The 12339-nt window shown below is 41.7% G+C and overlaps 1 protein-coding gene across 2 annotated transcripts in view; it reads left to right on the top strand.

The window, feature by feature from the left end:
- The first annotated feature begins 8977 nt into the window (after positions 1-8977).
- Positions 8978-12339, top strand: part of ZBTB40 (zinc finger and BTB domain containing 40) — a 71437-nt gene continuing 68075 nt past the window's right edge. For both annotated transcript variants that reach the window (XM_033113876.1, XM_033113872.1), the window contains exon 1: positions 8978-9125. The gene's annotated coding sequence lies outside the window, so the exon portion shown is untranslated. The remainder of the gene's footprint in view (positions 9126-12339) is intronic.

Genomic DNA, 12339 nt, shown 5'->3' on the forward strand with positions numbered 1-12339 from the left:
ACATGGGGCACTACATAATGAAAAAAGGGTCAATACTCCAACAAAAAGGTCAATACTTTAATAAAACATAGTAATTCTCAATGTGCCTAAGGACAGAGCATCAAAACATGTAAGGCAAACGGAAAAGTCTGCAAAGAGAAGCAGATGACTCCACTGTCCTAGTCGGAGACTATCAGAAACGAACAGTCCAGCAGGCAGGAAATCAGTAAGGACACAACTGAGGTCAACAGCACCATCACGTAACTGGATATAATGGACGTCTGTAGACCACGTCATCCAACAGCAGATGACACGTTCTTCTCAAACTCACATGGAACATTCACCCAGACGGACCACATTCTGGGCTATAAAACAAACTTTAACAAATTGAAAAGAATAGAAACCATACAATCTCTGCTCTCAGACCAAAATGAAATTAAACTACAAATCAACATCAGAAAGATAGCAGGAAAATCTCAAAATACTTGAAGATTAAGCAACACACTAATAAATAACACATGGGTAAAGAAAGAAATCTCAAGAGAAATTTATAAATATTTTAGACTAATAAAATGAAAACACTCCTTATCAAAATATGGGGGCTGCAATAAAAGCAGTCCTTAGAGGGAAATTTATGATATAAATTATAGTTGACTCTTGAACAATATGGGTTTGAACAGCGTGGGTCCACTTATATGTAGATTTTTTTCAATAAATACAGGTGGCCCTTCGTATCTATGGCTTTTGCATCCATGGATTCAACCAACTATGGATGGTATTTTCTCATTCCCAACTGTGGATCAAAAATAGTTTTCAATCCATAGTTGGTTGAATCCATGGATGCCAAGGGCTGACTGTAGTTAAGTTTTGGGGAGTCAAAAGTTATACGTAGAGGCCGGCGGGTGGCTCGGGTTGTTGGAGCGCTGTGCTCCTAACACCCTGGTCGCCGGTTTGATTCCCACATGGGCCAGTGAGCTGCACCCTCTACAGCTAGATTGAGAACAACGGCTTGATCTGGAACTGGGCTGCTGGGAGCAGCCACCAGCCGGCATGAGCTGCCATGTGCTGCTGTGAGCTGCCATGTGCTGCCGTGAGCGGCTGGCGGTGGCCAGCGACCAACTGGCTCAGCCAGGTAGAGCACAATGATCATAATACCAACACGGCCTAGTGAGCTGCATCCTCCACTGCTAGACTGAGAAACAATGGCTTGACTTGCAGTGGGGAAGGGGGGCAGGGGCGGGGCAGAAGGCGGAAGGGGGAAAAGTTATATGCAAATTTTCGACTGTGCAGGGGATTGGCACTTCAAATCCCCACATTGTTCAAGGGGCTACTATATAATATTATAACTTTATTATAGAAAAGAAAAGAGATATTAGAAAATAACACAGATCTAAATTCACTAATCTGAGCTTCCACTCTAGGAAACTAGGAAAAAAAGAGAAAATTAATTCCAAAGTAAGCAGAAGAAAAGAAATAAAAATTAGAGCAGGAATCACTGAAATTGAAAGTAGTAAATCAATAGAGAAGAATCAACAAACCCAAAAGCTGGTTCTTTTTAAGAAATCAATAAAATCAATAAGCCTCTAGCCAGCCTAAGGAAAACAAAAAAGGACACGATTTACTAATATTGGAAATGAAAAAGGGGACATCACTATAGGTCGCAAGGATAATTAAGGAATACTATGGATGACTTTATGCCTACAAATTCAATAACTTCGATGAAATGGACCAATTCCTTGAAAGACACAATCTGCCAAGTCTCACACAAGAAGAAATAGACAATCTGAATAGGCCTATATCTATTAAAGAAATTAAATCAATAATTAATAACCTTCTAAAACAGAAAGCACTAGGCCCAGATGGGTTCACTGATAAATTTTACCAAATATTTAAGGAAGAAATTATACCAAATATCTATAATCTCTTCCAGAAGATAGAAGAAGAGGAAATACTTCTTAACTTGTTCTTTGAAGCCAGTATTACACTACCAAGAATGAAGCATTACAAGAAAACTACAAACCAGTATCTTTCATGAACACAGATGCAAAAATCTCTAATGAAATATTAGCAAATCAAATCCAACAATGTATAAAAATAATCATACATCATAACATTCAAGGCTGGTTCAATATTCAAAAATCAGTAAATGTAATCTATTGCATCAACAAGCTAATGAAGAAAAATCACCCGATTATATAAACAGAAAAAGCATTTGGGGAAATACGACATTTATTCATGATAAAAACTCTCAGCAAAGTAGGAACAGAAGGGAACTTCCTCAAATTGATAAAGAACATCTACAATAAACCTAGAGAGAGCATTATACTTAATGGTGAGAAAGTATTAATAGAAGCTTTCCCGCTAAGATCAGGAACAAAGCAAGAATATCAAATTCTCACCAGTGCTTTTCAACATCTTAATGGAATACCTAGCTAATGCAATAAGGTAAGAAGGGGAAATAAAAGATATACTGGGGGCTGGCCCAGTGGCTCAGGTGGTTGGAGCACCATATTCCTAATGCCGAGGTCGCCGATTTGAGCCAGTGGGCTGCACCCTCTACAGCTAAGATTGTGAACAATAGCTCTCCCTGGAGCTGGGCTGCAGTGGGCTACCACCGTGTGCTGCCGTGAGCACCTGACGGACCACCAGTCACTGAGAGCCTCAGCCGGGGGGGAGCACAAGGCTCATAATACCAGCATGGGCCAGGAGCTGTGTCCTACACAACTAGACTGAGAAACAACCCCTTGAACCGGAGTGGGGGAGGGGGCGTGGAAGAAGGGGGGAGAAAAACAAAACAAAAACAATATTATATTAAAAAAAGATATACTGATTGGGGAGAAAGAAATTAGCTGTCTTTGTTTACAGATGACATGATTATCAAGAATCAACAACAACAAAAAACTTAGACTACCGTGTTTCCCTGAAAATAAGACCTAGCCGGACCATCAGCTCTAATGCGTCTTTTGGAGCAAAAATTAATATAAGACCGAGTCTTATTTTAATATAAGACCCAGTCTAATATAATATAATACAATATAATATAATATAATATATCCAATCTTATATAATAATATAATATAATATAATATAATATAATATAATATAATATAATATAATATAATACCGGGTCTTATATTAATGTTTGCTCCAAAAGACACATTAGAGCTGATAGTCCGGCTAGGTCTTATTTTCAGGGAAACACGGTAATAAGTGATTACATTAAGGTTACAGGATACAAGGTTAATATACAAAAGTTTAACACTTTTCTATACACCATCAATGACAACTGGATCTTGAAATTAAAAATACAATATTATGTACATCAGCAACCCCTAACATAAAATACTTATGTGTAAACCTAGCAGAATATGTACAAGATCTATAGGAGGAAAACTACAAGACCCTAATGAAATAATTTATAGAATTACATAAATGGAGGGATATTCTATGTTCATGGATAGGAAGACTCAATATTGTCAAGATGTCACTTCTTCCCCAACGTGATCTATAGATTCGATGCAATCCCAATGAAAACCCCAGCAAGTTCTTCTGTGAATTTTGACAAATTGATTCTAAAGTTTCTAGAGAGAGGCAAAAGACCCAGGATAGCTAACAGAATGTTGAAGGAAAAGAACAAAGTTGGAAGACTGACACTACGCACCTTCAAGACTTACTATAAAGCTAGAGTAGTCGAGGCAGTGGTGTCGGCCAAAGAACAGATCAATAGGACAGAATAGGGGGCCCAGAAAGAGACCCACACAAATAAAGTAAATTGGTTTTTGACAAAAGGAACAAAGGCAGTACAATGGAGCAAAGATAGCTTTTCAACAAATGGTCCTGGAGCAACCAGACATCCACATGCAAAAAAAATTCATCTAGACACAGCCTTCACAAAATTAACTCAAAATGGGTTAAAAACAAAATGTAAAAAACAAAATTATATTAACTCCTAGAAACTAATGTAGAAGAAAATCTAGACGACCTTGGCTATGGCAATGACTCTTTAGATACAGTACCAAAGCCATGATCTACAAAAGAAAGAATTGATAAGCTAGACTGATTAAAGTTAAAGTTTTCTGCTCTGTGAAGAACACTATCATGAGAGTGAGAAGACCAGCAATATGGGAGAAAATATTTGCAAGACACACCTGATACAGGACTATTATCCAATATACGCAAAGCACTCTTAAAATTCCACAATAAGAAAGCAAACAACCTAATTGAAAAATGGGCCAAAGACTTTAACAAACACTTTACCAAAGAAGATTCACAGATGGCAAGTAAGCGTATGAAAAGATGCTCTACATAATATATCATCAGGGAAATGCAAATTAAAACAAGATACCACAATACACCTATAAGAATGGCCAAAATCCAAAACACTGACAACACCAATTGTAGATGGAAAAGGGCAGCAATAGGAACTCCTATTCATTGCTGGTTAGCATGCAAAATGGTAAAACCACTTTGGAACACAGAGAGCAGTTTCTTATAAAACTAAACATACCCTTCCCATACGATCCAGCAGTTGTGCTCCTTGGTTTTTACCCAAATGAACTAAAAACTTATGCCCACACAAAAACCTGCACACAGATTTTTATAGCAGCTCTAGGCATAAATGCCAAAACTTGGAAGCAAACAAAATATGTTTCCATAGGTAAATGAGTAAAGTGTGGTACACCCAGACAATGGAATAGTATTTAGCACTAAAAAGAAATGAGCTATCGGGTCATGAAAAGACACGGAGAAAAGTTAAAAATATATTACCAAGAATAAGAAGCCAATCTGAAAAGGCTACATACTGTACGATTCCAACCATATGACCTCTGGAAAAGGCGAAACAATGGAGACAGTTCAAAGGTCAGTGGTTGCCAGTGGTTGGCGTGAAAGAGGGATGATAGGCAGAGCACAGAAGAAGTTTTGAGGGCAGTGAAACTATTTTGTATGATACTATGATAGTGGGTACATGTTATTATACTTTGTCCAAACCTATAGCATGTACAATACCAAGAGTAAACTCTAATGTAAACTATGGACTTTGGGGGATAACAATCTATGAGTAGAGGTACAGCAATGGCAACAACTGTGTTGTTCTGGTGAAAGATATTTCTGGTAGGGGAGGTTATGCATGGGTAGGGGCAGGGGGCTCTGGAAAATCTTTGTACCTTCCTCTCCATTTTGCTGTGAACGTAAAACGGCTCTAAACATAAAAATGTTCTATGTCTCGATATGGTGTTGGTTACCCAGGTGTATATATTGGCTAACACTCCACTTTAAATGAGTACATTTTCTTGTCTGCAACTTTAGGGTACCTAAATAAAGTTGATTCTAGTAGAAATGAAATACTACGCTGGCCTGCTATCTACAGAACAATGTAAGGGATATCCTAAGAGCCTGCATGAGGAGGCTAGTACAGTAGGTGACAGGTAAAGGTTCAGTTGAGCTTTGCTTGTGGAAATAGAGTATATTTAGAGTGACTGGGTGAGGGTGAGTGACAGAAGTGTCGAGGACAATTTCCAGGTGTCTGATCTGAGCAATCCCGCAGAACATGGTGGGTGGGCTGGGGAGCTAGAGAGGAGACGCAGGTTTGGCTGGAAAAATCATAGCTTTAGTGGAGTCTCCATCCTCCGTGGAGATGCTGATTCCATCATTCTAAATGTAAGAGTGCCTTTTGTCTTGGGGAAACTGAGGCAAGGGATTTCTTCACAATATAAGACGTTGGTAGAGCCGGACCCACAGAAGTGCTCCAGACTCCCATTTGGCTAGGCAGCCCCGTGGGAGCCAGGCCATCTCCCTTCTCCTCGTCTTTTGTCATCCCGGAGGGATGAATGAACAGGCGGTTGACCTTTCTGAGTCACTCGGCAAATTCCAATATCATCCTTATCTGAGACTCTGGTCTCCACTGGGCAAGATCTAAAGACCAAGCTTCAGTTGGATTGGAAAAAAGGATAGTAAAATCCTAACACTTAGAAAGTCAGGGAAAACAATGCCCAGATACCTACTCTAAGAAATAAAAAGCATATGTCGAGCCTCTAGCAAAATTCATTTCTACAAATAACACCACTGCCTTGGGGAACAGCAGAGACATTTGACTGGGCAGCAGCTGTGCAGAGGGTGCTATTTAAAGACTCAGCTTTTGCAGCCCAAGGACTCTGGGCTTACGATTTGATTGGAAGGCAGAGAGAAGACAGTAAAGGCTGAGAAAAGAACCAGATTTGGGAAAAAAAACATCACCAGGTGGTTGGCTGCTGATGTGAATCCTGAATATGTTAAATGAGCTCATTTTAATAAAGTTATGTCTATCCATCTCTCTCTGAGTAAATTAAATGTGTTAATTCATGGAAAGCACTCAGAACAGCGCTTACTAGAGGGAAACATTCATTATTATCATTATTACTTCTTCATCTACCTACCTACATATATATGTGCCCAGAGATGGAGAAATGCTCATCTGTAATAATATGCTACTGCTAATTGGTAGGATTTAAAGTGATTCTGTTTTTAACTCTTGTTTGTATTTTTCTATAATCCTTGAATTGTTTATAATGTACACATATCATGAGTCATGATTCTGGATCGGAGAGGCAGTCAAGGCTCTGGAGTCGGACTTCCTAGGTTTAAACTCCAGAGCCACTTGCTTAGTGGCTGTGTGGCCTAGAGCAAATTATTTACCTTCTCCGAGTCTGTTTTCTCCTGCATAAAAGGGGGTAATAATGTTACCTACCTCATTGGGTGGTTATGAGAATTAATGAGATAATCTAGGTAAAGAGCTTGGCATGGTACCTGGCAGAGGGTAAAAGCAAGATAAATGATGACTGCTGTTATTTGCTGTAGATATGGTAGTGGCTGTGCTGTTTCCTACTGGGCAGGGACCATGTACTTTTCACCCCGGTGTTCTTGGCATATAGTAGTCACTCCGGAAACAGTTGGTAGTTTAGCTGGAACCATCTCAGCCATTGGCCTGGGAATATTCTCTGTCAAGGTAGAAAAAAGGGTGAAAAGTCTACAAGTACCTTCCCACTCGAGGTCAAGGATTGGGACCTTCTGGAGAAGTTATTTCTCCAAAACCCTTGAGGCTCTCCCAAGGGATGAGGTCCTTAGAAGGTCCAGCCACTGTTTTATTCTCTCATAGAATGGCGACCCAGAAGCCAGGGCCATTGCTTTCCATGACCCTATGCTGTTCTTCATGAACTGTAGGCAAGGTAGCCCCACGGGAATTTCTAATAATGCAAACCTTAAGTAAACAATTATGGAGAAACTGTAGCCGTTGATCCTTGTGAGTGTGTAGGGGTGCATTGGGCCGTGGCATTCTTTGTTATGTCTAAAACAATCCTTCAGAAGGAAAGAGTCCTTCCTGTGTTTTCTAAATGCTCTACAACAAACATGTTTTGGTTTTAAAACATGAACTAAAATAAGAAATAAAAACAAAATTAAAAAATTCTTTGTAACCATCATCCCAGGAATTCAGTGGAGGTACAATAGCCACACTTCTTGTGCTTTCTTCTTCTACTTCCTATAGAATGTAGAGTTTTGCTAAATGAAAGAGGGAGGACCGATTGGGCCTGCAAACTTATTCCAACTGTTTGAGACTCATAAGCCTAAGGCATCCACATTCACATACAGTACATTAGAATAATACTGTTTTTTACTCCATTAATTTGACAAATATTTCTTGAGCACCTACTATGTGCCAAGCACCATTCTAGCTGTTTGTTTGTTGCTAAATCTGGCCACTCTGCATTGGGGATATTCACTAAAGGAGAATGTGGAGGTAGTAAAATGAACACAGCTGTGTTGTGGCTCTAGCGCCTACAACAGTGACTGCATGTCAGCTACAGTAAATCTGACCCTGAATGTGACAGTGATGTGTGAGTATAATAGGGAAAGTGACTAATTGGGAAGTAACAAGGACAGCTGTGTACCCAGTAGTGGTTTGTTAACTATTGGCTTGACTATGTGGCAGTGAAAGTAGGTGAGTGACAATGACAGTGACTACAACTGAAAGGGTGACCGCTGGGCACACATTCCAAGTGCTATGTTGTACAGAACTGTTTGAAGTTTGTGGTCATTGACAGTGTTTGCATATCGGACAGTGACAGTAAAAGATGATGGACCAGGTGACAGCAACATTGTGAGTGACAGTTCTGCCCCGCAGATTGAATTTGTGATTAAAAACGGTAATGGTGTAGGAGTCAGTCTGACAATGACAGCTCTCAGAATGGCTGGATATTGACACTGTTGATGTAACAGCTGTAACCACAGAGGGAACTCAGCATTGTACTGAGACAACTGGATTTGGGCAGCATGACTGGCAGTGACAGAAAAATTAGCTGCGTGGCAGTGACAGAGTGACAGTGTGAGGTTCAGTAGGGCAGCGCTGATGTGACTTAATTAGTCTGACATTGTCTGGATCTGACTTCATCTGTTTAGCTGTGTGAGGGTGGCAAGAGGAGCTTCAACGTGGAACGCGTAGTGTGCGACAAAGCGCATGAGAAAGTGAGAAAAAGAACGTCTGTGAACACCTTCCCCCCAAATCCCTAAATGCTGAAATTGGAGGAGGGAGAGGCGGGATCAAAATGCCTTCAGTACATCACGATTGGTTGATTCGGGTATGTTAGCCTATCATGTCTGAGCAGCGCCAAGCCTCTCCACCAATGAGAATGCGTCTGGGGACGAGGCTCAGGTCACGTCTCCGCCTTGCACGTGAACAAGTTGTTTTGGAAAAATGGAAAGAAACCTGTGGTGTCTACTTGATCCTAACCCTAGGGCTGCCCCCCCGCAAGGGGCGGTGTAACTCGACTTGAACTTTCCTAAGGGAGTGTAGGCAGGGGAGGGGTTAGGGGTTATAGGTCAGAGATGAGGTCAGTAACCAGCTTACTCCAGTGTCCTAGTATTGGTGGAGAGAGCGCGCGTGACACAGGCCCCACCCCCAAGACCCCCCCCAGCACGTGACTGTAGCGCGCGGGGCAGGCCGGACCTCCCCCTTGCCGCTTATAGCCTGTCTGCGCCGGCCTCAAGATGGCCGTCTTCTGGCGTCTATGGCGCTGTTGAATGAAGAAATCTTTATTGTTCCCTTTGGGCAGGAGTGTTCGTGTCCTTTATGGCGCTGTCAATAAAGAACGGCAGTTTGAATCGGTGCTGAACAGGTAACCATAGAAACGGGGCTGGGACTCAGCGTGGAGACCCCTTTTGTAGCTGATGCCGGAGAGAGGCGCCCCAAATGAGGGGCATGCAGAGACCCTTTCGCAGGGCGAATTGCGCCCGGCCCTGCCAAGTGCCAGCCGCTCCCCCGCCCTGGGACGCGGACCCCCACGGGCGGCCCACACCCAAAGCCAGGCTCGGCTCTTGCTTCCGGCGGGGAAAGGCTGTGGGGTCCCAGGCGGGGCGCTCGCTCCCTCTGGGGCCTTCTCTCCGCCTGGGGCCTGCCCTAGCCCCGCACCGCCTCCTACCCCGCGCGGTCGGTCGGTCGCAGGCCTCTCGCTGCTGACGCTCTTAGTCTCGTCCCCCTCCCCCGCCGAGTCCCTACACTAGGCACAGGCAAACTGGCCTTGGGCCAAATCCGCCCTCCCACCCCCACCCCGTCCTGCTTTTTGTCTGCCAGGAGCTAGGAATGGTTTTTACATTTGTTAATGGTTTTTGGGGGGAGGGCAGTATTTCATATGAATTGTGACAGTTACATGAAATCAAATTTTCAGAGTCCATAAGTGGAGTTTTATTGGAACACAGCCATGTTCATGGTTTATGCTTTGTTTACGACTGCCTTCCTGCTACAAGAGCAAAGTTGGGTAGTTGACACAGATGTCGCAAGACTTTGATCACTTGGCCCACAAAGCCGAAAATATTTCTATCTGGCCCTTTACATAAAAAGAGTGCCGACCCTTGCCATAGACACAAGTAGACTGGGTCAGTGTTGTCCAGCGATTCCTCAGGCCGCTTCTCACGGAATGGGAAACTCCAGTTAACAACTGTCCCATGCACTTAGAGCTCTTTGACAAAACACTGGCTTCCATTATCTCGGCTGGTCTTACTGACTTATTATTCAAAGTGGGAATTGCTATGATAAGCTAGGTGCTTTATTTATATTCATATCCAGCATTTTTGTGCTAACAACACTTTAAAGGCAAGTGTCCATGTTTCTCTTTTAAGAGAAGGAAGCTTAGATTCTGAGTGGTTAAGCTCTTTAAGGGTGTACTATAATAGTTATAGGTCTGAAAATTGAGCTCACCTCTGGTAGTCCCCTACCTGGTCAATCTGGGGCTATCATTGGTTCTTCCTTGGAATTGTATTCCAATCTTTGTGTGGTTTGTGGAGATTCACTTACAACCCCAAAGTGAAATTTCTTCTTGGCTACATCATCAAACTTCTGCCACACCCCATTTTCTAATTTAGATTCCTTTCTTAGATGGCAGCAGTTCCCACACCTAGCTATTCATCACTAGTTGAACAAATGGTTTTAGAACAACCCATGCTTGCACGCATGCATTCATGAATTGTTCAACATTTGTTTGGCACTTACTCTGTACTAGAGATGATTCAAATCCTTGGAAATACAGTGGCGAACAAGATCAATATACTCTTTGCCCTTCCACAGAATTTAAATTCTATAGGGGCTTGGACAGATGGTACACAAGTAAATAAAGATAATTTCAAATACAGCTGTCATAGCATCATAATAATAAAATTAGTAGTTAATATTTATTGAGTGATTCCTCTGTGCTAAGGACTGCACGATGTGCTTGATTTATGTGGATTATCATTTAATCCTCACAGCAACGCTATGACATAGGTAGTATTAATATTCCCATTTTAAAGATGAGGACACTGAGACTCAGAGGAGAGATGTCCAGATTACATAGCTAATGAATGCATACGGCAGCTGGGACCTGAACCTAAACTGATGCCACTCACCACAGATTATTCTGTTTATCTTTTCTACCAACTTGGGAGGTCTTCAAAGGCATGGACCACACCTTACCTTTTTGTATCAGGGGCTAGCCAGTGCCCACAACCAGTCATTTGGTAAATATTAAATCAACAAATCCAGGCCATGTGCTGAGCAAATATTTGAGTGCCTGCTATGTACCAGGTACCACCGTGCTAAGCCAGGGTGAGCAAGATGGACCTAAAACCTAGTGTCCATGACAGTAAAGAAATAACAAAGTTACTCCAAACTGTGGCAACTACTATAAAGGAAACAAAACAATGCTAACCTGACAGACTCCTTTTCCCAGGATGGCCCTGGAAGGCCTCCCTCCAGAAAGGTAGTTTAAGTTGAAACTTGTTGAGTGACAAGGAACCAGTCCAGCAAGAAGGGAAAAGGGAGAGAAGTGGGGAGGCAGAATTTTTCAATAGGTTCAGAGACTACAGTGGCAGGAACCCGGGATGCTGGAGGACCGAAAGGAGTGAGTGATTGTGCTGTTTCACAGTCCTGTGCTCTGATCTCTGGCCCTAAACCCAGTTTTGCTGCTGACAGAGCTGCATGCTGCTGGGCCAGTTACAGATTACTTGTCTAATCTGTCCAATGTGGATAATGGTACCTCTTCAAAGGGTTATTGTGTGGATTAAATAAGACGAACTGTAACAATAGGTTCTGAGTTTTCTTGTTGTTACACATGTTACTGAATTCTAATCAGGGAGAACTAACCAAATTTGGCCCCAAATGGAAACTTATTTAACATGCTAAATAATAACAAAAATCAAGAAGTGTGTTACACACAAAATTGTGTGTGTGGGACGGGGTGTTTCTGTCTTTTGGAGGTAGGGGAACAGATCTTGTTTTTCCTTAATATTTCTGTTAAGAGATGAACTTTTCCAGCTGGGATGTAATTTTTTTCAACCGGGATATAAGTTTTTTTCCAGCCAAATTTTACAACTGTCTATTCAGAGCATTTTTCATCATTTTAGTATTTCAAGCTCAAAACCATTTGTGTTCCTCCATTGTGTACATGTGCATTTTCGTATGGCATTCTAAGAAAATGAAAGGCTTCTTCTAGTTGGTGATCGTTTCAAAATTTGTTTACAAATGATTGTGGGTTACCTCTAAAAGTTTTCAAAATAATGTTGCATACTTTAAGCAGGGAATTGAATACTTTAAAGCAAGTAGCAGACTTTTTGAGTAAGTAAAAATAATATGTTTGGGCTCATGAACATGAAAAATTACAGAGGCCGTAATAAATTGAGTGAACTATATAAGATCAGCAATGTCAAGTTTTGCTTTAAACTGTGTCCAGTTCCCAGATGGCACATGTCATCAGAAGATGTAATCCAGCCCACCAAGTGGAGCGAGGAACCGGACAGAGTGGCGTGTTAATGCAACGTTAAACAACAAGCCTTGAATTAAATTGCTATTTTAGGCTTGGG

Source organism: Rhinolophus ferrumequinum, chromosome 9, assembly GCF_004115265.2.
Source record: "Rhinolophus ferrumequinum isolate MPI-CBG mRhiFer1 chromosome 9, mRhiFer1_v1.p, whole genome shotgun sequence".
Lineage (NCBI taxonomy): Eukaryota > Metazoa > Chordata > Mammalia > Chiroptera > Rhinolophidae > Rhinolophus > Rhinolophus ferrumequinum.